This window comes from Eschrichtius robustus, chromosome 5, assembly GCF_028021215.1.
Source record: "Eschrichtius robustus isolate mEscRob2 chromosome 5, mEscRob2.pri, whole genome shotgun sequence".
NCBI classification, from domain to species: domain Eukaryota; kingdom Metazoa; phylum Chordata; class Mammalia; order Artiodactyla; family Eschrichtiidae; genus Eschrichtius; species Eschrichtius robustus.
Window position 1 is genome coordinate 23,332,377 of NC_090828.1, and position 25,235 is coordinate 23,357,611.

A 25,235-nucleotide genomic window follows, 5' to 3' on the forward strand; every position below is an offset into this window, starting at 1 on the left:
TTGTTGTCTTTGTTTTGGTTTTTGATGATTCTATTGATATATCCTCTGTGTCAGAGGTTCTTTCTTCAGTTGTGTTCAGCCTATTAATAAGCCCATCAAAGGCATTCTTCATTTCTGTTATATTGCTTTTATCTCTAGTATTTCTTTTTGGTTCTTTCTAGGATATTCATCTCTCTGCTTACACTGCCTATTTATTTTTTCATGCTGTCTCCCTTATCCATGAGAGCCCTTAGCATATTAATCATAGATGTTTTAAATTCCTGGTCTGGTAGTTCCAACATCCTGTCATGTCTGGTTCTGACGCGTGCTCTGTTTCTTCAAATTATGTTTTTTGGCTTTTGGTATTTCTTGTAATTTTTTCTTGATGGCCATACATGATATACCAGGTAAAGGAAACTGCTGTAAATATGCCTTTAGTAATGTGGTTGTGAAGTATGGGGTGGGGCAAGTGCTCTATAGTCCTATGATTAGGTCTTAGTCTTTCAGTGAGCCTATGCCTCTGGACCATGAACTTCATAAGTGTTTCTCAGTTTTTCTCTCCCTCTTAGGTGGAACAGGTTGGCTAGAGTGGGCTGGAACTGGGTTTTTCCCTTCTCCCATGTGTAAGGCAAGCCAGCTGTAATTGTTTATTTCCCTTCCCCCACGTTAATTAGGTGCTGATAATACCCCAGCAGGTTAAGCTCTGTGTATATTTTTTGTAATGAGGGATTCTGAGGAATCTGGGTGGAAAATCCTTTAATATTTTAAATGTGGACAATAATTACAAATAATTAAATTATTCAAGAATAAAAGGCATATATTCTTCAGATTTAATTATCAAATATATTACTTTTTCTTCAATGATACTTTAAAATAAATTCAGGAAAATTATACATTTGCATATTGCATTATAATTTATCTTATAGTAAATCCATAAATAATGTCACAGCTAATTCTCAGAACTATATGATGAGTCAAAATTTAATCCTATCTCACAATATTCAACTAAATAAATTTTAGAAAAATTAAATAGTGTATCGAAGGACTTCTATTTGAGGTGGTCTTCAAAATAGAGTTATAAAATGAGACAAAAAATAATAATAGTTAATACTAACTGAGTAATTACCATGGGCCACTCAGGGTTCTGAGCATTTATATACACACATGCAGGTATTATACACACATAAAAGTATTCTCTACTTTTCAAAAGTTTGCTTTACACTATTTCTCTTTTATGAAAGATCTACATTATTTCCTGCTTTTGCTAACTGAAAGAAATCCAAAGAGGATTTTCACATTTATAAAAAAGTTAACTGCTTCTTTGCTTTATGCCATTTTGGCTTATGCAAGTTTTTGCAGGAATGCTCAACTTTTGGATAGTGGGGGAAACCTGTATACAAATATCCTGTAATCTTAAAAAAACAAAAAGAAAACCAAAAAACTACTATGAAATAGGTTGCTATTAACACTCCCATCTTATGGATGAGGAAATTGAGCCACAGGAAACTTAATTACCTGGACACCACCTATGCAGGTTAAAAGAGCCAGGATTTGGACTTGTTTGGCTCTAGAATATGCACTAATCACTAAGCTCTACAATGTGTCTCAAAGAGAAAGTTTGCCTAAAAATTTATTTTTAAAAGTATAAGATCTCAGGGACTTCCCTGGTGGCACAGTGGTTAAGAATCCACCTGCCAATGCAGGGGACATGGGTTCGAGCCCTGGTCTAGGAAGATCCCACATGCTGCAGAGCAAGTAAGCCCGTGCACCACAACTACTGAACCTGTGCTCTAGAGCACGTGAGCCACAACTACTGAGCCCGTGTGCCACAACTACTGAAGCCCGTATGCCTAGAGCCCATGCTCCACAACAAGAGAAGCCACTGCAATGAGAAGCCCGCGCACCGCAACAAAGAGTAGCCCCCACTTGCTCAACTAGAGAAAGCCCACGTGCAGCAACCAAGACACGACACAGACAAAAATAAATAAATAAATAAATTTATATTAAAAAAAAAAGCAAAGAACCAAAGTTTTAAAACTATAAGATCTCAAAGAATGATAAACAATAACAAAAATAATAATACTCATTACAGAAAAATAGAATAGAAACATAAAGTAGAGACTAGAAGTAAAACCATAGGCTTCTGGGCTATGGGTTTAGGAGCAGGCCCTAGTTATTCAGCTTCTGTAGGGTATCAGAGACTAAAGGTACTTTGTGTCAGATGGGAGATAAAAGCCTACATATCATTAAAGCCATGGATACTGTAAGTTTTCTTGAAAATATGAAGCTGACAAAAGTTGCTTTCAAATGCTGTTTGAAGCTGCAATTTATTTGAAGGTATATATTTAAGGAATCTGGAGTTATACACAGTCTTACAACTTGGATCTGAACCAAGTAATACATGCTAATAACTTGCTCAGTGGTTTTCAATCCTAGAAGGCAGGATTCCTGAATCATAAATGTAGGACTTATTCTAGGATACCCTGAGGCTATTGGCCTGGGAGACAAAGGAAATAGCTACAATACTGAAAGCTGTGAAAGAGTAAGCACAAATAGAGAGCAAGAGAGACAAAGAAGCAAAAAGAGAGAACCACTTTTCTTACTCTACTCAAAAGTAGCTACAATTTTTTTTTTTTTGTGACAGGTAAAGAGATCTAACGTTATTGAGCCTGTCAATAATTGGAAATAAAATTAATCTGAGTGCATTAAAATTACAAAAAGACTGAAAAATATTTTAAAATAAGTATGAATCTCAAAGATGTTAATGAAAAATTAATACTCATTAAAGAAAAAGAAATGAAACCAAAACAGTCTAAAATGACTTGAAAAAAACAAGAAAATTGAAACATTAATCATTGAAAACAAAAGGCTCAATAGATAGGAAATACTTTAGAATAGACAAAGTTGAAAAGAGAGTTAGTGAATTGGAGATTGTACTGGGAAATTCAGCTAGATTGCATATGTAGAGATAAAAAGATGAAAGCATTCAGACCAGTAAGAGATGTAGGGGAGTACAGAGCTGGATATTCCAATATATTACAAAAGAAGAGCATGTACAGACAAGCAGAAGAGCAGTATTTGAAGGTATAATAACGGAAACTTTTCCAAAATTGAAGGAAGCTATATTAAAAATAACAGTGCACTCCAAGTATTGAGCATGATATATAAGAATAAAACACACCTAGAAACAAGTAATGAAAGTATGATCATTATGAATGAAAAAAATGATCTACAAGAGAAAAATTACAGATTATTTATAAAAGTAAAACAATTAGATTGATAACAAAAACTAGATGTTAGAATTAGTGGAATAATGTCCAAATCGTGTGGGAAAATAAAATTCAATCTAAATTTGTTTACTTAGCTAAATATGACTCTGGACTAAATGTATTTTAAACATTCAGATGATAAAAGTTTAAATATAAACATCTTATGGAAAGAACTATTAATAATTATATTTTGCCACAACTATTAATAGTTATATTGCCAGGTGATATAATGGTCAGCACAGATATTGAAAAATCAAGAAACTTTAGTCAATGTTAGTTAACTGTTTGCTACAAAAAAGAAATGCCCAAACCAAATCCTAACTCTAACCATCCTAATCTAACCTTAATTTTAATCTTAATTAAAGAAAAAAAACAAGAAATACATTAAAAAGAAGTAAAGAAAAAAATAAATGGGAAACACAGTAAGTTGCGATAGCAATAACAATGAACATACAAATAATTACACATACACTCACACATAAATAGGCTATACTTAACAATTAAAATAGACAAAAAAATGTTTAGAAAAACAGAAAATACAATCTTTTGCAAAATACAAGAGAAACTTTAAAATAAGAACACTGGCAAAAATAAAATACTCAAACTACAATGAGGTATCATCTCACACCAGTCAGAATGGCCATCATCCAAAAATCTACAAACAATAAATGCTGGAGAGGGTGTGGAGAAAAGGGAACACTCTTGCACTGTTGGTGGGAATGTAAATTGATACAGCCACTATGGAGAACAGTATGGAGGTTCCTGAAAAAACTACAAATAGAACTACCATACGACCCAGCAATACCACTACTGGGCATATACCCTGAGAAAACCATAATTCAAAAAGAATCATGTACCAAAATGTTCACTGCAGCTCTATTTACAATAGCCAGGACATGGAAGCAACCTAAGTGTCCATCATTGGATGAATGGATAAAGAAGATGTGGCACATATATACAATGGAATATTACTCAGCCATAAAAAGAAATGAAATGGAGGTATTTGTAATGAGGTGGATGGAGTTAGAGTCTGTCATACAGAGTGAAGTAAGTCAGAAAGAGAAAAACAAATACAGTATGCTAACACATATATATGGAATCTAAGGAAAAAAAAAAAAAAGGTCATGAAGAACCTAGTGGCAAGATGGGAATAAAGACACAGACCTACTAAAGAATGGACTTGAGGATATGGGGAGGGGGAGGGGTGAGATGTGACAGGGTGAAAAAGTGTCATGGACATATATACACTACCAAATGTAAAATACATAGCTAGTGGGAAGCAGCCGCATAGCACAGGGAGATCAGCTCAGTGCTTTGTGACCACCTAGAGGGGTGGGATAGGGAGGGTGGGAGGGAGGGAGATGCAAGAGGGAAGAGATATGGGAACATATGTATATGTATAACTGATTTACTTTGTTTTAAAGCAAAAACTAACACACCATTGTAAAGCAATTATACTTCAATAAAGATGTTAAAAAAAATTTGATGACTAATAAGAACCTGCTGTATAAAAAAATAAATAAAATAAAATTCAAAAATTCAAAAAAAAATACTCAGAAAGAGTAAAAATAAAAGAATTTAATTATTAAATACTAATTAATAGGAAGCTGGCAAAGGAGTATCAGTATCAGAAAAAAAGAAATTTAAGTGAAAAAAATTATTACTAAAGCTAATTGTGATCAAGTGATTTTCCTAAAATTATCTTAGTAGAATAATTTGGAGTGAGGATTCAAGCATAGGTCAGTTGACTTCAGGGTCTGCGATTTTAACCAATATATATAATGTAGCATAATATATCACAAATGCTTAAATATATTTAATATGTTCTTCCATTAGAATACATTTAAGTGAGTGAATAACTCAGATCAATAGTTGTTCACAAAGATGTTCCTCACAATATTATGTATAAGATGGGGCAGTAGAAACATAAGAAATTAATTGTTCAATAGATAGAAAGATAGATACACAGAAGCACATGTATATATACATATCTTTATACAGATATAACTGTAACATATAATTATATAAGTAAACTATTATTTAACTATGGATGGCATTTCCAAAGATTATTAATACAAAGGAAAACATACATATGGTAGCGCAAACAGAGTTTGCAGCAGAGTTATTTACAGTTATACACACACAGAAACATATGTTGAAAATAAGATTGGTAGGACTAAATCATAATTGATTATCTTTAGGTGACAGGATGAATCATTCTTATTTTATTTGTTCCTTTTCACATTTTCAAAATTCAAATTTCATGGAACTAGTATCTATTAATTATTATAATCAGAAAAATATTTTTAATAAATAATGAAATCAAACCATCATACACAATATGATGTCAAGTCAAGTGATCTAATTTTCATTAGTGATCCTGTCAAGTGATCTAATTTTCATTTTCTAAATATCTACTATGTAAAATGGGTAAGAAAGAGGGGTCATCAAGTAAATGGCAGATACATTAAGCCCTAGAAACATCAGCTGCTTTCAATACATGAAGGTAATGACCTGCAGTTTGGTATTAAGGTATAACTATAATAAAATGTTTAGGCTCATTAGGAGGAAAATCAGTATTTCAAACATTTTTAGTACTGATACATTAGTGTCTCTCTTAGGACAGGCTTGTGCAGCATTAAGCATTAGCTCATTACACTCTTCCCTCAGTACCTTAATGGCACAAATAAGCTAAAGAAATTATGGAATTAGAATGGAAACAGAAGGTAAGTTTTGGGAATGTTCAAAGAGTGTGAGGCTAAATAAGGAAGGAATAAAAAGCACTGGAAAGATGTTGATAAGATTGCTGTTGTCCGTACGTACTTCTTCCCTATGCCATTGTCAATCAGTTAGGTATTAATAACTTGAATCGCCAATCATGCCCCAGGGATACGGGACCTGGACATCTCAAACAAGTACATAGCATCTAGAGTACACAACACTGCAGTACATAATCACGATAACCTGTTCAAAGTGATTTCTATTTAATATCTCATTTAATCCTTCATTTCTATAGTTAGGTTATACCACCAGATTATTCAGATGAGAAAACTGAGACTTAAAATACTATACAACTTGCCTAACGGCATTTTGTTAATAAAATGTAGACCCAGGATTCAAATCCAGACAATCTGACCAAGTGTCCCAGATCTTAAACGTTTAGCAAGGAAGATTTTTGCATGCCTTGACCTAGATGCTTTGGAAAATAGAAGCCCATAAAGTCCCATTTTAAGTGCTTAAAGAGCATAGTCCGTTATGGAGGTAGAATGCCCTGAAAGAGCTAACGTTACTGTAACAGAATAACAACAAATATGTATTAGCAAAGAACAAATTGAGCAAGCAAGTGTTAATTTACAAGGCAGAAGAATAATTAGAAACAGATGAAGACAATTAATGTATATAAAGGAACAAATATTTACTGAGTTGTACTATGTCCCTGGCTTGGGGTCATGATCTAGAGATAAAATAGATATAAGCTCTATACAAATACAATGTTAAAGGCAAAGTTAAATGCCAGAAGTAGATAAAGGGTTATTTCTAGTACAAATTGACCACCTAACCCAAGCCTGTGGGATCAGAGAAGCTTTCCTCTAGGAATGCCGTCCTAGGATAGGTCCATTAAGTGAATGCAGCTTTCTAGAAACAGCGACATTTTAAGTAGGTGCAGATCATGAAGAGACATTAGTGGACAGAAAGCGGGAGGGCATCGTTAGTATTGAAAATGGTACAATGTCAGAATACAAAGCAGAGATTAACATATTTCACTAGGGGGAATTAGGTGAATTTATGATGAGGTTAATAATGTGTAAAAATTCTGAAGTTTTTGGAGCTCACACTGAGAAATATGAATTTCATATGATATAAAAAGTTATGTGTTTTGAACATAAATATTGATATGTTAAAAAGAATGAAGGCCAGTAGTTTCAGTGAGTTAAGCAGGTACCTAAGTACAAAATTGTCTCTCTGAGACCCTGCAAAACAAGTAAACATGACTTTCCTGTAGTTTTCAAGTTTGTGCCATAAGTCTTAGTAAGAATTTGACTGAACCCAGGCAGACTTGTCTGGACCAGTAGGAAACTTATTCATTCATCAAAGAAATATTGATGGAGTTCACTAGATGTTAGACACTGATTTAAGTGGTAGATAAACAGGAGTGAACAAAGCAGAGAGAAGTCCTGGACTTATGGAACTTGTATGCTTCTGGAGAGAATCATACGATAAATTACATAAATCAGTAAAATATGTGGTAAGTTAAATGTTAATAGGATTTATGGAAAATAAAAAATATATATATAGACATGGAATATCTGGCAGAAAGAGTGTTAAAGCATAAATAGCCTGGTCAAGAAGGGTCTCACTAGAAATATGACTTCTGAGTTCAGAGCAAAAGGAAGAAGAGTGATCCAAGAAAAGGGAAGAGTGAGATCAAGGCCCTCCGGGCAGAAGTACTGAACGTAAATAGGCTGGTGTAGCTGGACTTCAAAGTCCTTGATTCTACATGAAGTCAGGAGAAAAACAAAAATCAAAACAACACTGGGCTATGTGTTTGAATGGATTGAATAGGACTATATTTGGAGATCAGGTGGAAATGATGACAGTTGTCATTAAGTCTAGATTGCTAGGTGCAGAAAGAAGTGTTCCCATGATTTCAACAATATCTACATACTTATGACTCCCAAATTTACATGTCCAATTGACATCTCTATTTTGAATTCCAGATCTTTATTTTCAAATACCCACAGAACATTACTATTTGGATATTCCACAGATATCACAAGTCAGCATATTCAAAGCCAAGTTCATCTTTCCCTCAAACTTGATCTTTCTGCTGTACTTTCCATTTCAATAAAAGGCTTCATATCCCATTCAGTCAGCAGAGATTGTCATCCTATTCTCCATCTCTCTCCTCTCCAATCCTGTTCAGTTGTAGGCCTCCACTCTCCACAAATCCCTCATTTCAGGTCTTCCTCATCTCACTCACAGACACATGTAGTGAACTCTGCTTCAACCATGTATTTTTGCAGTTCATTTTCACAACTGGTTCTCAGCCAGGGTGATTTTGCCTCCTGGAGGACATCTGACAACATCTAGAGACATATTTGATTATCACAGCCGGGGCACCTACCACTGGCATTCAGTTGGTAGAGGGCAGGGATGTTGATTAACATCTTATAATGCACAGGGCAGCCCATCCCCACCCCTGGATTTATGAAATTACCTCGTCCCTAATATCAATAATGCCATAGTTAAAAAATTAATGACAGAGTAATATTTTCTAAAATACAAATTTGAGCCCCTCCTTGACCTGCCTCCTTCCTGCCTCTCATTTCCCACAACTTCTCTACACATTACTCTGCTCTACTCCTTGAATACACTATGCTCTCATCCTTTTCTTCTCACTATTTCTACTGACTAGGATGCTGATTTGCTATTTCTTTCTCTGTTAAATATTAAATATATTTTAAATCTTGGCTCCAACATGACTTCTTCTAAATTATTCTAGGGAACATAAGGTATTCCTTATCTTGCTCCTGAAGAGCCATGTCATAAAACTTACACAACAAATTGTAATTTTTTGTACACATGCATATCTTTTCCTTCTAGACCTATATTGTGCAATGCTACTGGCTACTGAGTACTTGAAAATGTTAATTACTGCAACTAATTTTTAAATTTAATTTAATTTTATTTAAAATCGACATTTTCTCATGTAGCTAGTCACAATCATATTGGACACTTTAGACAAAGAACAGTTCCATCATTACAGAAAGTTTACCTAGATAGTACTACTGTAAATCTTTTGTACTCTGTTTGGGGCTTATATTATACGCTTAGAAAATGTTTAAATGAATGAGTTAATGAATCATTATTTCCATAGCTGAATCATCAGAGCAAAACTTTTCCTAATGCTTATGATTGACCTCTCTCAAGAATTATGCCAGATATTCCCATTGATTTTTAATTTGCTATTTTTGGTATTTAAAATTTGTTACATTACGTTGATAGATAGCTATCCACTTTGTGTGTAGATTTTTATTCTTTAATTATATTGTAGTTCATCAAGGAGCAGGACTAAATACTTTACTTGGCTGAATCGCCCACAAAACCTAACATAATGCCTTTCATTCTGCAAATGCTGAATAAATTGAAAGCACAGTTCTGGTAGAATTGAGGACACATTAGCCCAACTTCCTGTCTACCAGATATGGTGCAAAATTAGTGGATTTCTGAAGGTAAAGGGGAGAAGAAGGTTAAACAAATCAGTGAGAGTCTTTCTACTTTAAGGACAGTTTTTGAAACTAACGTTTTATTCAAGGAGAAATGGAAAATCCCTAACATGGCATATGAAATTAATGCATTCTGCCTCTGGCAATGAGCCACTTCTAAAAGCACTAGAGATACATTTTCTGACTCTCATGTGAGTTTACTTCATTTTCAGTGTCATTATTGGCATTATTTCAGATATTCATGTATGAGATCTTTGTCTCGTAGGCCCTTGATGTTTTCTTGTGATGTGGCTTGTCACACTGCAATAGTCATTAATGATATATTTACATAGTAACATGCTGACTATAATGTCAAAATAGGGCAAGAGGATTTTTGGAATATGAAGGAATAAACCAAAGAGGTATAAAGTAAAAACTAAAGCTTAGTACTTAATATCTGAAGAGAGAACAATATTAAATTATTTCAGTTTGGCATTGCTGTGTACATCAAAGGAAAGATTTCAGTTTTGCTGTTGGGTTTGCTAGTAAGTATGGAGTCAAAAAGGATCATTCAAATTTCAGAAAGACCAGATGTTGAAAACACATTCTTGTTTCCCTTAAAAGCCTTCTAACTGATATATTCAAATTCAATAGCTTTTCTCAATTTCTAAAGAAAACATTAGTGACTATAGACACATTTCTGAAAGAGAATATAAAGGTTGTCCAGATCAAAGTCTCCCACAGATTAGAAAAGTGAAGGCTTGAGAAATTAAGGGACTGGTTTAAGCCTTCACATGAAATCCATGGTCCAATCAGGACTATAATTCAGGTTTACTACAGACACACTGTCAACCTTTATTTTTTATGGGAGGAAGGGCTAACTATAAATTTTAAAAAGAATGTCGTTATCATTATAATCACATATCTTCTGATTAAAGGCAGATGATAAAAAGACTCCCTCTGTCAGTCACAATGGAGAATGGAGTAACAGGGACCAGGTTTACTCTCCTGTGTGAAAAATCCAAAAAAATGGTCAAGATACAGGAAACAGTAGTTTGCAAGACACTGTCCATGAGGCAACAAAGGTCAATAATCACTGAGATACAGGAAACTAATGGTGTGAGCCACAGAAGATTGCTGTGACATGCTGCCTTGATAGTTACTAGTCCACAGCACAGGAGAGGGAACTGGACAGCGCATGGCTGACTCCGAGGCTGAGGGGATAAAGCTGAGAGTCCAGGGAAACAAGGCAGCTCAAGTTTGCAGAGCAGAGTACACGAGGAGAGAACCCTGGAGATCTGCAGAGCAGTTTCCTCCGGTCTTTAGCTGAGTACTGATTGGCATGTGCATTTGAGGAAACTACCCAGAGGCCTGGAAAAGAACCACTTGAAATGATTAGAGGGAACAGGGAAAGGCACTCACGTAAGGCTGGGAATTGTGCCTGTCCCAGTAGCCAGACTGAAAAAGTTCAAGATTCGGGGGGGCTGTGTGGACTTGAGCACAAAGAAGTGTCTTGCTTCAGAAATGGGGAAATAATTAACTCTAGATTAAGAATGGCTCCAGGGCTTCCCTGGTGGCGCAGTGGTTGGGAGTCCGCCTGCCAATGCAGGGGACACCGGTTCGTGCCCCGGTCCGGGAGGATCCCACGTGCCGTGGAGTGGCTGGGCCCGTGAGCCACAACTGCTGGGCCCGCGCGTCTGGAGCCTGTGCTCCGCAACAAGAGAGGCCACGATGGTGAGAGGCCCGCGCACCGCGATGAAGAGTGGCCCCCGCTTGCCGCAACTAGAGAAAGCCCTCGCGCAGAAGCGAAGACCCAACACAGCCATAAAAATAATTAATTAATTAATTAATTTAAAAAAAAAAAAAAAAAGAATGGCTCCAGTCCCACCTAACACATCTTAAGAGCAGACCTGAAAGAACCAATTTCTAAGTAATTTAACAGAAAAAAAGCTCAAGAATATTTATAGGAATACAAAAATACCTAGCACCTAACAAGATTAGTTTAATGAATTTATGAGGTTCATGGTAATATTGGCCAGAGGTTTGTCAATTTTGTTTATCCTTTCAAAAAACCAGCTTTATTGATCTTTTCTATTGTCTTTTTCGATCTTTATTTTATTTTCTCTCTGATCTTTATTATTTCCTTCCTTCTGCTGACTTTGGGTTTTGTTTGTTCTTCTTTTTCTAATTCTTTTAGGTGGTAGGTTAGGCTGTTTATTTGAGACTTTTCTTGTTTCTTGAGGAAGGCCTGTATCACTACGAACTTCCCCCTTAGAAATGCTTTTGTTGCATCCCATAGATTTTGTAAGGTTGTGTTTTTTTGTTTTTTTGTTTTTAAGATTTTTTTGATGTCTTTTTAAAGTCTTTATTGAATCATTTTTACAGTCTTTCTTGAATTTGTTACAATATTGCTTCAGTTTTATGCTTTGGGTTTTTGGCTGCGAGGCATGTGGGATCTTAGCTTCCTGACCAGGGATCGAACCCGCACCCCCTGCATTGGAAGGCAAAGTCTTTCATTGTTGTTTGTCTCAAGGTATTTTCCAATTTCCTTTTTGATTTTTATCATTGACTCATTGGTTTTTTAGGAAAATACTGTTTAGTCTCCATGTGTTCGTTGCCCCCCCTCCCCCCGTGGTTGAGTTCTATTTTCATACTGTTGTGGTCAGAAAAGATGTTTGAAATAATTTCTACCTTCTTAAATTTGTTGAGGCTTGTTTTGTGACCTATATGTGGTCTATCCTAGAGAATGTTGAAAAGAAGGTATATTCTGTTTTTTGTTTGTTTGGTTGTTTTTTTTGGTGGGGGGGCACATAGTGTCCTGTAGATATCAATTAAGTCCAACTAGTCTATTGTGTCATTTAGGATCTCTGTTGCCTTATTAAGTTTCTGTCTGGAAGATCCATCCATTGCTGTCAGTAGGGTATTAAAGTCTCCTACTATTATTTTATTACTGTCAATTTCTACCTTTATGTCTGTTGGTTAGTTTTATATGTTTAGGTGCTCCTACATTGGGTGCATATATGTTAATGAGTGTAATATCCTCTTCTTGCATTGATCCCTTTATCATTATATAATGTCCTTTGCTGAGTAGAGTATCCTAGGTTGCAGGTTTTTCCCTTTCAGGACTTTCAATATATTACGCCACTCCCTTCAGTTCTGTAGAGAAATCAGCTGATATCTTTATGAGGGTTCCCTTGTAACTGACTCCGTTTTTGTCTTGCTGCCTTTAGAATCTTCTCTTTATCTTTAACTTTTGTCATTTTAATTGTGATATGTCTTGGTGTGGGTCTGTTTGGGTTCATCTTGTTTGGGATGCTCTGTGTACCCTGTACCTGAATATCTGTTTCCTTCTTAAGGTTTGGGAAGTTTGCAACAATAATTTTTCAAATACAGTTTTGATCCCCTTCGTTCTCTCTTCTCCTTCTGCAGCCCCTGTTATGCATAGGATGGCATATTTATATTATCCCATTGCTTTTTTTTTTGTCTTTTTGTCTGCTGTTGTGATTGAGTGATTTCCATTATTCTGTCTTCCAGATCACTTACTCATTCTTGTGTGTTATTTAGTCTGCTACTCATTGCTTCTAGATCGGTTTTTATCTTCGCAACTGAGTTGTCTAATTTTGATTGGTTCCTCCTCTTGTTCTTTTCACTGGGAGTAGTTCCTCTGCTTTTTCATTTTATTTAACTTTCTCTGTCACTATAAATTTAGGAGAAACAGTTATCTACTGTGGTCTTGAAGGGGTGTTTTTATGTGGGAGCACCCCTGTGTAGACTGTGTAAATCCAATATTTTTGGTGTAAGGGCTGTTTTTGGTATAGATGCCAGCCATATCCTTCCTCAGTGTGTGATGGCCATTAGCCCCTTGCTGGTGGGTGTGATTGGTGTTGTGGTGTCCAGAGCCTGCACTGGATGTTGGGTGGGGCCTCCTCTTTGTTCCATGGCTGAAAGCCCTGTCAGAAGCTGAGGTCTGCTCTCCAGTTGTTGGAGTGGAAGCCCTGAGTGTTGGGTTCAATAAGGCTTTGTTGTCCTTAAAGTGCATGCTCTGTCCCAAAGGAGGTGAGTGCTGAAGCAAGTGAGGCCCGTGTGGTCACAGTAAACCTATGCACCTCCCGTGCATCCATGGTTTTGCCCAGAAGCAGCCCAAAGTTGTGTCCTTTTCTCCATTGTGTTCGTCCCGGACCCAGTGTTAGGCTGGTGCTGGGGGATGGTGCCCATACCCCAGGGCCTCTAGGCTATCTCTGTGCAGCTAGACTGAGTCCTCTCTTAGGGCCCATCCTCCTGTGATTCACTGCCTAGTTGCTGCACACACTAGCAGTCCCCAGTTGGTGTGCATTTCAGGCTGGGAAGTGCAGCAAGGTGGCAGCCATCAATGCAGGGGTATCTCTGTCCTGACTGCTAGGAAGCCAGCACATAGCACTCCTCTTGAGCAGAGTCCAGGCCCCTCAAGTCCCTCCACTTGTCCCAGCAGACCTCCCAGCAGGCAAGGGGGCTTCCCAGGGTGAGGGCCTGCTCGTATCAACCTTCTCTTCTTCACAGATACCTTCCAAGTGTGCTGGTCTTGTCTTGATACCTTTTTTTTTTTTTCCTTTCTACCTGGTTATATGGGAATCTTTCTTGAAGATTTGGTTGTATAAGAGATCTTCTGCCAGCTTCCAGTTGGTTTTCGGTGAGAATTATTCCACATCTAGATATATTTTTGATGTGTTTGTTGGGGGAGGTGAGTTCCATGTCTGCCATCTTGATCCTCTGAGGCTATTTCTAATTCACATACCTGGTAAGCAGTAGCTGGCATCAGAAACTCAATCTGATTGAATTCAAATCCATTAGATAAACAAGAAGAAAGTCAGGAATAAATTCATATGTAAATCAGATGGAAGGTCTTTATTCAAAGCTTTTAAATTGAATTTCGATGCACATTATTATTTAATTTTGGCATAGTGACCTTGGAACTAGCATAAGTTGAGGGTAAAAATACGAGATATTGGGGGAGGGGGAGGGGGAGGGGAACGTAGCTCATTAGTGAACATGGCCAGACAATGAAAAGCCTGAATAGAGCTTAGAGTTTTATACATTTTCTTGCCACTTTCCCTGTTAAACTGGAAAATAAATTTAAGATTTAACTAACACATGCCAATAGAATTCTCATCCAACGTTTAAGCAATTATAATATCACACATATATGTATAATTAATGTGGTCACTTGAGTAATTCACACACATACTACACACACACAGATCATATATTTTCTTGAAATGCTTATAACTTGAGAGTTCTTTGCCTCTGCCCATGAACTTATTTTCTCTAAACAACCATTTTTAAGTAAAGCACATATGCCCATATTAATTAACATTTGAATGAAGCCTGCACTGATAATCTTACTTCCTAAAACAACCCACACTAATGGGTTTTCTAATTTGTGAATTAAAGGACATTCAAATGTTTTTAAAAACCAGTTTGTCAACTGCTAAACTTTTACTACTTTTTGATCCATTTAATCAAGCTGCTCTAATTCTTTTCCCAGAATAGTACATTTCTATCCCTCCACTAGTCTACTTTCATTTGTTATGATGAGCTGAAGAAAGAAATTTGTACATAATTTTAAAAGATGATGAAATTTCATCTTTATCAGAAATTTATCAGAGTCCTTAAAATTTTCTTTTTTTAAGGACTCTGATAAAATTTAGTCATTGATTAAATATTTACCAGATAAGTGTTCCGTGTTAGAATGACCCAGTTCCAGGTAATGGAGTGTGGTGAGGGAGAGAGGACAGGAGAGATGCAAAACAGAAATGGATAAGACATGATCCTAAGCCCTTAATGAGGTATGGAGTCATCTGTTGAAAATAATTTGTAAACCTCCTAAATGAAATAAAATATATTTTCCTATAACTTTACATTTTAGAGAGATTTATACATGAGAACAAAATAGCTATAAATGAATCTTTGATTCAACAGACCTGAGAATAACACCATGCTTTCTTTCCCAGCGCTCTTCATCCCAGGTTGTACTAATATTCTGTTAACCTGTAACTCAGCACACTGCCACTCTGTTCTTTCCATTTGCCAAATCAAGAAATAGCACATTCCGTTTGGAGTTTGAAATGAATAGCATGTGATACTACTGGAGCAGTTATGCATTAATTTACATAAGGAACTGGAGATCAGAGGACCCCCTGAAGAGTAAAAACTAGTCACAGTTGATGTTACACTTGAAATATACCAGGGATGGCAATTTAAATGATGTAGACACTTAACTTTATTAATCTGTTGTCCTTCATCAAGGGAGAACGCCAGTCCTTCTATATTCCCAGAGTAATGAAGGGGGCAGGGCAGGAAATGAAAATCAGAGAAATATGAGTCTTCTGCTACAGTTACTAGAGGTCAGAGAGGGGTTTGGAACCTGGATGTCCACATTAACAGCTGACTTTTGCGCAGACTGCGAAATATCCGGTCAAACCAGTCTCTCTCCTTGTTAGAACAAGATTTGATTTTTTTATTCACCTAAATCATTTCCACAAATATTTACAGAGCACTTACTAAGAGTTTTAACATCTTTATTGGAGTATAATTGCTTTACAATGGTGTGTTAGTTTCTGCTTTATAACAAAGTGAATCAGCCATACATATACATATATCCCCATATCTCCTCCCTCTTGCATCTCCCTCCCACCCTCCCTATCCCACCCCTCTAGGTGGTCACAAAGCACCGAGCTGATCTCCCTGTGCTATGTGGCTGCTTCCCACTAGCCATCTATTTTACATTTGGTAGTGTATATATGTCCATGCCACTCTCTCACTTCGTCCCAGCTTACCCTTCCCCCTCCCCATGTCCTCAAGTCCATTCTCTAGTAGGTCTGCGTCTTTATAGCAGTTGCTTCTTGAAGTATGGATTCATAGGGTCACATTCACCCCCAAACACAAAATTAAGTGGAGAAAATCACATTAAAGGGGATAATTAAATTTTCTTGACATTATGCTTATGAGTAAATTGGTGTGACAATTCTTTTTGCTCTAATTATGTGATTCAGGGATAATGTATGATACATTAGGCATTATTCATATATGTAAAACGAGCTCTTGAAAAACTCATGCTATTTACCATGCATGTAGTTTTTCAAACTTTTTAAATCTCAAGCAAGTTTAGACTGACTACAATTAATCATGACTAGAGAAAAATGTATAATTTTATATTGATATTTTGATATTATTTAAAACATTTTTGTACTGTGAAAATCACTTAAATAAGACTTCATTGTACTGGAAGACCAGTTGCCTAAATGGCCAAATACTCTGAGCAGTGACACTGTTTCTTATAAAAGTAGTAAATATATTTTGAACAATTTTTGGCAGCTCTATGCTCAAAACAAACATGGACAATCTGAAACGTGTCATAAATTTTAAAATAATACTTTAAGATCAATAGGATAAAATAAATTTAATCATATCACAGCAAACACTGTCCAAAGAATGTCCTCTAAAATACCACTTGAGTTCTGACCTGTGTTGGCCTTCTAATATTTCCTAATCAATGAATATTTATTGGTTACTTTCTGTACCAAGAATTATGCCAAGGGCGATGGGGTAAAAAATATTAAGGTATTATTCAGCCAAAAGAATCTATTGTGCTTCTCATAGCCAGGGCATTTTTGTATAAATAAACATTTATGAGGTTACTCTAAAACGGCCTCAACCATTCCACATTTAACCAATAAGAACGACCTAAGTTAACGATTATCTATTAGATGTAAGATATTCCACCTGCTTCATCTAATCCTTGTCCACTCCATGCGCCCTGTTCTTCTAACATTGCCACACCTCCACCATCTCAGGAACTTGGCCTTTGCTGTTGCCTTTGCTTGAGTTTTCCTTAAAATCATTGCATGGTTTTCTTAAATGTCATTCTCTCGGAGAGCCCTTCTCTGACCATTTCATTATAAGCTCCAATTCTTACCTCATGACTCTTTACCCTAATTGATTCTGGATAGATAACACTTATTATTCTTGAGACTATTCATGTGTTTACTTGTTTAATGTCTCTGGTTCTTACCACAATATAAGGTCCATAAGGATAGAACTTGGTATTGTTCATTGCTGAACCTTTAATATTTAGAGCAGTGTCCAGGACATAGTAGGTGCTCAGTAAAGAGTTACGTTGAAATTCCATTATTAAACTTTTTATATATGCCAAAATATTTTAAGTCCTCTAAAGAATATCTATATATGTATATATATAGATATATAGATATACACATACACACAAATTATCAGTTTCATAGTCAAAGAAGAAGTCAAGAAATATGGCATGATCATGTTGTTTCTAATTTTCTTGGAACCATCAAGAAAACTACAAACGCAGAAATCACCTCTATCCAACTAGGGAAGTTATTGAAGGTTAAACTTTGGCGACAGGGTAATATCTTAAATGTATTGTTTCTTCTTTGTCATATGCAGTGTTAAATTTCTGAGAACAAAACAAAGTAGAACTAAAGAACCCCTATCAATTTATTACACTTAAAAATATTCTCTAATTAATCTCTGAATATCTGCTTACACAAACTTTTTATCCTTCACTTTTGTTTGTGTCACATTTTTCTATCAAAAATTATTTTTTCTTCACAAAATGTTAGGGCAAGAAGGTTACTTTCTAAAAGATTTAGTTTAAGAATATATACTATGGCATTAGTTTAAAAGATATGAAGTTAATTTTTAATATGTAGGAATTATTGAAATCAAATATTATATAAAATGAAAATGTCATGTTCCACATGCTTTAATTTTCTGTTCTGCTGTTGTCTCCAGTTTCCCCAGATAGAACCTGCTTCAGTGTTTTTCACCATATATCTAAAAGTTTTGACTTATGCATCATCTAGGTGCAGTAATGAATAAGAACTGACATCAAATATCAATATTATTGGCCCAGCTAAATGGTAGTTGACATCAAGTTGTATTGCTAAAGAAGTAAACAAAATTAAATTCTTTTGGTGTGTAAGTATTGCCTGACATCATTTGTCCTTCAGAAGATCAATGGCTGCATGACCTAAATGTTATTTGTATTTCTTTACATAAAATGGCCAAAGATGGATACTAAGCACTTTCTGTTTGAGATTGGTTAAAAATAAACAAAATTCAGAATATCAGAAATTGAGCTTCCTTTGCTAAAATGGAGTGAGGATAACTTTTTAGGTAGGCAATTGCAGTATTTACTTTTTCATGATTTTTTAAAAAGATAATTAATGCATTTATATCCACATACTAGTAACTTGGGAAAAGCAATTAATCTATTCCAGATCAAATTTAAAACTCTTAATTGCCTAATTATTAAATGGTATACTATGATATGAAATGGACAAAATACTCCTATGGAGGTTTATGCCCATTTTTTCTTTAGTGGAATTTAGCTCAAGTTTAATACAATTCCATAATTTCTTATTTAGAATAGTTTTAGAATTTCACTTTTTTATTTTTGTTAAAGTATGAAATATATACTGCAACTTTATAAGATTTACATTATATTAAATAAAATTAAATTATAGGATAGAAGAAAGTCATATATTTGTGTGTGGTTGTTCTTTTATTTATGTCTACTTATTTGAACACAAATGGCTAGAAAGAAATATTAGCTCCAAGAATAATAGCAGTAGTAGTAATAATAATAATGATAGTAATAGTAGGAGTAGAAGTGATAGTAATAGCATTTTCGATTTGCCAGGTACTATGTTAAACACATTATATGTATTATCTAATATTCACTGTTCTTTATATCATTCATTTTTACAAAAGAACTAAATGATTTACTCAAGATTATACATCTTCTCAGCCATAAAAAGGAATGAAATTGTGCAAATTGCAGAGATGTGGATGGACCTAGAGATGGTCATACAGAGTGAAGTAAGTCAGAAAGAGAAAAACAAATATGGTATAATATTGCTTATATGTGGAATCTAGAAAAATGATACAGATGAACTTATTTGCAAAGCAGAAACAGAGACCCGGACGTAGAGAATGGACGTATGGATACCAGGGGTCGGGGGGGGGGGGAAGTCGGATGATTCACCACTATGTATAAAATAGATAACTAATGTAAAACTACTGTATAGCACAGGGAACTTTACTCAGTGCTCTGTGGTGACCTAAATGGGAAGGAAATCCAAAAAAGAGAGGATATATATAGACATATAGATGATCCACTTTGCTGTACACCAGAAACTAACACAACACTGTAAAGCAACTATACACACACATACACACGGTATATATGGGGCGATACACATGTGGGAGCTGGCAGGGCAGAGAGGAGGAGACACTGGTCTGCAGCAGCAGCTTCTACTACCAGCCCTTGGGGCACTCAGTCCTGTGCTCAAGCAATCACTGTCAATGACAAAGTGACTACTGAAGTTATAATTGTATTAAATTAATGCTAATAATTTGGATACTTTATTTTACTTCTGGCTGTTCGGGTAACGTTAGCCCTTAACCCAGCCTATATGGTTTTTTCCCTTTTTTTTTTTTTTTTTTCTTTCTGGGTACAGCTGTAAAATATTTGGATATAGGAAATGTGTTATTCTTGTAGCCTTGATATTCATGGTGGATTGTAAAATATACATTTTTTGTGAGATATCAAAGATTAAGATTATTTCGATAACATTATTTACAGATTTAAAAGATGTGGTTATCACAAGTCTGTTGAGGGGGAAAACTACTGCATAAAATAACTAACTTGGAATAAATATTTTGCATCAGTTTGGAAAAAAAATTAATGAGAAAAAAAAAAAGATTATACATCTTGTGAATGGCAAAGCCAGGATCCAAAATGTACTAGGAGATAAGTATAACTGCAATTGGGTAATTTTCCAGGGCTCCAAAGTTATGGAACACTATGATTTATAGAAGCTTTCTAAGGAGCAACTAATCTATTGTGAGAATTATCAATAAATGAGTTCGTGTCTTGCAGTTCAATATCCACAGGACTTTGAAAGCCAGTAAAGTTGAAATAAATAAGATGCAATGATACAATGCTGTAATGAAATCCTTGCGCTTTCATTTGTCTAAAACTCTGCATTTATTCATCACATTTTTTAATATTAAGTATGCAAAATAAGCTATACTAGATGCTGGAGCTATTGAGCCAAACAAGATTTAAAATGTCCTTTTTCTCATTCCTTTTTACTGCTTTCCAGTGTAGAGAGATTTTTTTTAAAAAGTGAACAGACAGAAAGCCCCAAGACAATTGTGAACCATGACTGATCCTTCTGCTTCTGCACTGGGATTAACAGGGTCACAATGACTAATGAAAAGATGGGGAAAGGAACGAGTTAGGAGAAAGGGAAAGCAATAGTTTCATTTTTAGCATATTAAAATGAGATACAGATATTTAGGCTGAGATGCAAAATAGCTAACAGTGAGTCTGAAGTACAGAGTGGGATTTACCTAGAAATCATCACATGCAGATGAAATTAAAGGCCACAGGTTTGAGTGAGATGATGCAAGAAGAGAACCTGCTAGAGAATAAGATTTAAGATTGAGTCTTGATACAGTTTAGTATTTGGGAGTCAGGCAGTAGAGAAGGATCCAGAACAATAGTTTAAAAAGCAGTGAGATTTTACTTCTCAGGATTCAAGAAGAAGGTTTTAAAAGTAACTATGAAAAGTAAAGTTTAATAATAATGGAGAAATGGTCATTAGATGAAACAATATAGAAATCAGAGAGTTTCAGGGGAGTTGTTGACTTGGAGCTCATATTTGAATGGTTGAAGAGAAAATGATATGGGAGACTTCTGGGCAACATGGAGGAATAAGATATAATGCAGAAATAATACCACCACTCAAAAGTCAAAGAAATTATGGATATATAGATATAGATATAGATATACATACCTCTGAACTCAAATAATACATAATGAAACAAGGAAAGGGAAATTTAAAGTTAAAGAAAAAAAACAGTTTGTTTGTATAGTTTCCTCCAGTGTTTTTTAGTCTGTCCCAGTAGAGGCCAAAGAATGTAGATTTGCCAGTTAAGCATTGCAGAAAAAATGAGGTCAAATGGAACCAAAGTCCTTTGTGGTGGAATTGCCAGAATGACAACTGAGGAACCCAGGCTGGGATAAAATGGTAAGTTAAGGCAGAAAGGTGATAAGATGCTGAGTAAGATTTTAGCTGATTAGAGCTCTCAATGAAGTGGAAATATTGTACTGGCTTTACTTAGAGCTGGAAGACACGTATCTTTAGAAAAGCAATGCTTGAAATTGAGATTTTGGAAGTGATGCATTTACAGTTAATGACAAAGTGCTCGCAGTTTGACTTCGCGAGTATGCGACTGAGGATAAAGAAGTGTTGGAGGAAAAGTGGTCAACAAGAAGGTGATCAGAGTGCTGCATGGGCCATATGTGTAGGGAAAGACGGTGATTCAGGAACTCTAGCCTTCAAAGAATGAGGGAGAGTGACCGGGAGCTTCCAGTAGTGAAGCACAGCAGTGAATCTACCTTAGGACTTCAGTGGGGTTATGGCACATTTTGATTTTAAAATATCTCATTTGATCCATGATCCATGACTTAATTCTGAAAGTCCAATCTGCCCTCAATGACTTTTGAACTAAAGCTGACCTAGCCCACACTTCCTGGGGCAACTCTTTATCAGACAACTTGAATCCATAACCTCTGATACCTGTGGATAGGAAGCTCAGGGTAAGATACCTAGGGCTAGGAAATGCAGAGTGGACTTAATCTTTTTTCTATACTATCATATTTTATGAGTATTTGGCTTTTTGATTTTTCATTTTGATATCGTCATTTTGATTCTATGGTCATTTTGACATGCAGAATATGATTGTTATACTTATTTCTGTTATTGATAGGTGTCCAGGCCAGCATGTTTTCCCTTATTACATAGATTCTCATCTTCAGAGAGCTGTGTTTGTCCCTTAATCTTATCCCATTACCCTTCCTCTCTCTCACACACCCTTCTACTCCATCCTCTAATGACCCATATACGTGATCAAACAATTCCCCTGTAATGCCACTCTCTGTTCCAAACACTTCCTTCACCTCCTTGGCCTGAATTACTTCTCATAGTTACACTCTTCTTCAAGTTCTCTAAAACAGGAAATTATTTCTCTTGCCCTCCACATGACTCAAGGCCAACAGAGGGGGTATCTACTTTTCTACAAATTACTATTAAACCCCTTTCCCTCTTATTTGTTTAAAACTCCCAACCGCTGTAAAGATAAAACTGATAGACTTCACTCTCTTTCACCATATTCACGGCAGTTACAGTTTCCTTGGAATCTATTAAGGCTATATATTATATCATTCACTTCAAAATCAAAATATCCATATTTTATATAATTAGTTGCAATAAAGATATACACCTCTACATTAAAATAATCAATATAACAGTATTTGAATAAAACAACAGGTCAATTAAAAAAAGTGAGAATAGTACTCGAGGTAGGTCTGAAGTTTCCTTTCATGAGCTGGTTAGACCTCTAGAACTACTAGTAGTTTCTTTGATTCTACATAGCCTTTCAATTTCGTTTAATAACTAATGAATAGACACTAAATTCCCAGCTTGAATGTGTGAAATGGAGGTAAATATTCCCAAGGAAAGATGCACTGGTATTCTAAAAGTTGATTTATAGTGTTCACCTGGCCTTACCAGGCAGGCACAGCATAGTCATCCTGACTATGTGTCTCTCAGAACAGCTGGGAATGTCCACAGAGAGATAAGGACACCCACCCCACCATAACATCACTCTAGAAGAGGACCAGAAAGAGTTTCTAGAAGGCTTGATGGAATCCCTACCCTAGTCAGACTATGGGTCAATGTCCTGGAAAACTGAAGGCCGGGGAGACTCCCACTGATAGGAATACCCTGCTCATTTTCTTGCTATGTATTTTTACATAGTTTTAAAAAATCTTTTACTTACATTGAATTGTATGTGTCTATTAATATTATTCCAGCAATTACTGTCAACTTTTAAAAAATATTTTGGTTTTGCTTTACAAAACTGACCTAATAAAAAGCTTTCATAGGTCCTTAAAGTGTTTCATTAACAGATTACTTTAAAAAGAGGTTTTAAATAAATGTCTATCTCCAACAGAAAAATCGGTCAGAGGTGAAGACATCAGAGCCCTAATATTATAACATAGAAATAAAATTCAATTTATACAGCTTTACAGAACCATATATATATACTGTATATTGTATATTTGTTTCCATGATTCTTGGTTGCTAGCTGGATAACACTGAGTTTTACATTTTTTATTTCTGCTTACAAATGTAAAATTGTAGACTTTTCCTAAAATTGTGTTTATGTAAACAGCTGAACGCATTTTTAACTGGTAATGTAACTTGAATGCATATCCCTAAGGCATCATACAATTAGCAGAGCTAATACTAAATAATTCAAATCTCTGCCTGCCATGTAGGTACCGCATAATGCATTTATGACCACAACTCTGCCTGAGGTTTGAATGTGTACTGTGTCATGATGCCATGTCCTTGAGACATCCTGGAAGTCTTTCAGTTACTGCTGCCTCCTCCCTCTTGACATTCCCTACCAGGTACGTGAAATACGACAGTTTTCAAAACAGTTGACATGAGTGATGGAAAATTTTACTTAAGAGTGTCACTCATCATAACAAAACATCACTTCCTTAATAGTTTATTAACTATTTCCAGTGAAGATGAGATAAATTAATGGAAAAATTCAATGAGGCTTTGGGATATTGATTTCGAATAGTGTTGTAATAGTCCCTTTGGTATGAACAAAGTGTGTAAGCAAAAACGGGTTAGCCACTTTGATATTGGACACCTGGACCTCATATTCATTATCCTGCTTTTGAAATATACATAATTAACGTATGTGTCCCTTGATTGCTGACTGAGTAAGTCTAATTTGGCTATTTCCATATTTATTAATTTTACTATTTAGGATGTTAAATGGTACATCTTTTTCAGCTATGACATTGCTTACCAAAATAAATGCCTGACTTACAAAATATTAGTTTACTTCATTTTAGCTTCTATTTAATTTTCCTAGGGTATGTGAAGCTCTAAGCCGCTTAATAGATTTTTTAGCATAAATATTCTATCATGTGGGTCCATAGTGCTTAAATGGTTCTATACTCTGCTAGAAATAAAATCTTACTTGGTATTTAGAACTAATCCATAATATATTGGCTCAATAGAGTCAATCAAATGGAAATTCCTTACTAAGACAAATTTGTTAGAATTTAATTTTAGTTGAGCCAATCATGAACATTCCAGGGCTGACGACACCAGCACAATTTCAGTTGAGGTAAACAACATTCCTTTAGTAGAAATGATTTTTAGTGAATATTTTTCTCTCTCTGAAAGAATAACAGCATGATAGTAATGGAGTTTTGACTAAGCTGTCATTTTGAAGTTAGATGTAGGTGATCTATCAGATTTCTTTTTTAGCTAATTGGAAAAGAAAGAGGAGTATGGAATTAAGATTTACACTCTCCTGGGAACTTAGAGCCAAATTAAAATGTTAGCTATAATTAAATCATAGAGTTTGAAGGGACTTGAGAGGTCATCTATCTAGTCAAATTGCTTTCATCTGAGAAGGAACAAGCTTAAATCATCCTTCCATGATTACTATCTGAACTCTTTTAGAGACAACCCCAATTGGCACAGAAACTCAAAGCCGTGTTTAACAATCTTCATCACTGGTGAAATCATCCTGATATCTACATATCTCAAACTGCAGATAAATATTTATGCTATGTCATCAGTTTACATAAAGAAAGACATATGTGAAA

The 25,235-nt window shown here is 35.5% G+C and overlaps 1 protein-coding gene across 1 annotated transcript in view; it reads right to left on the bottom strand.

The window, feature by feature from the left end:
* Positions 1–25,235, bottom strand: part of SPAG16 (sperm associated antigen 16) — an 894,878-nt gene that overhangs the window by 248,429 nt on the left and 621,214 nt on the right. The gene's annotated exons all lie outside the window — the stretch shown is intronic.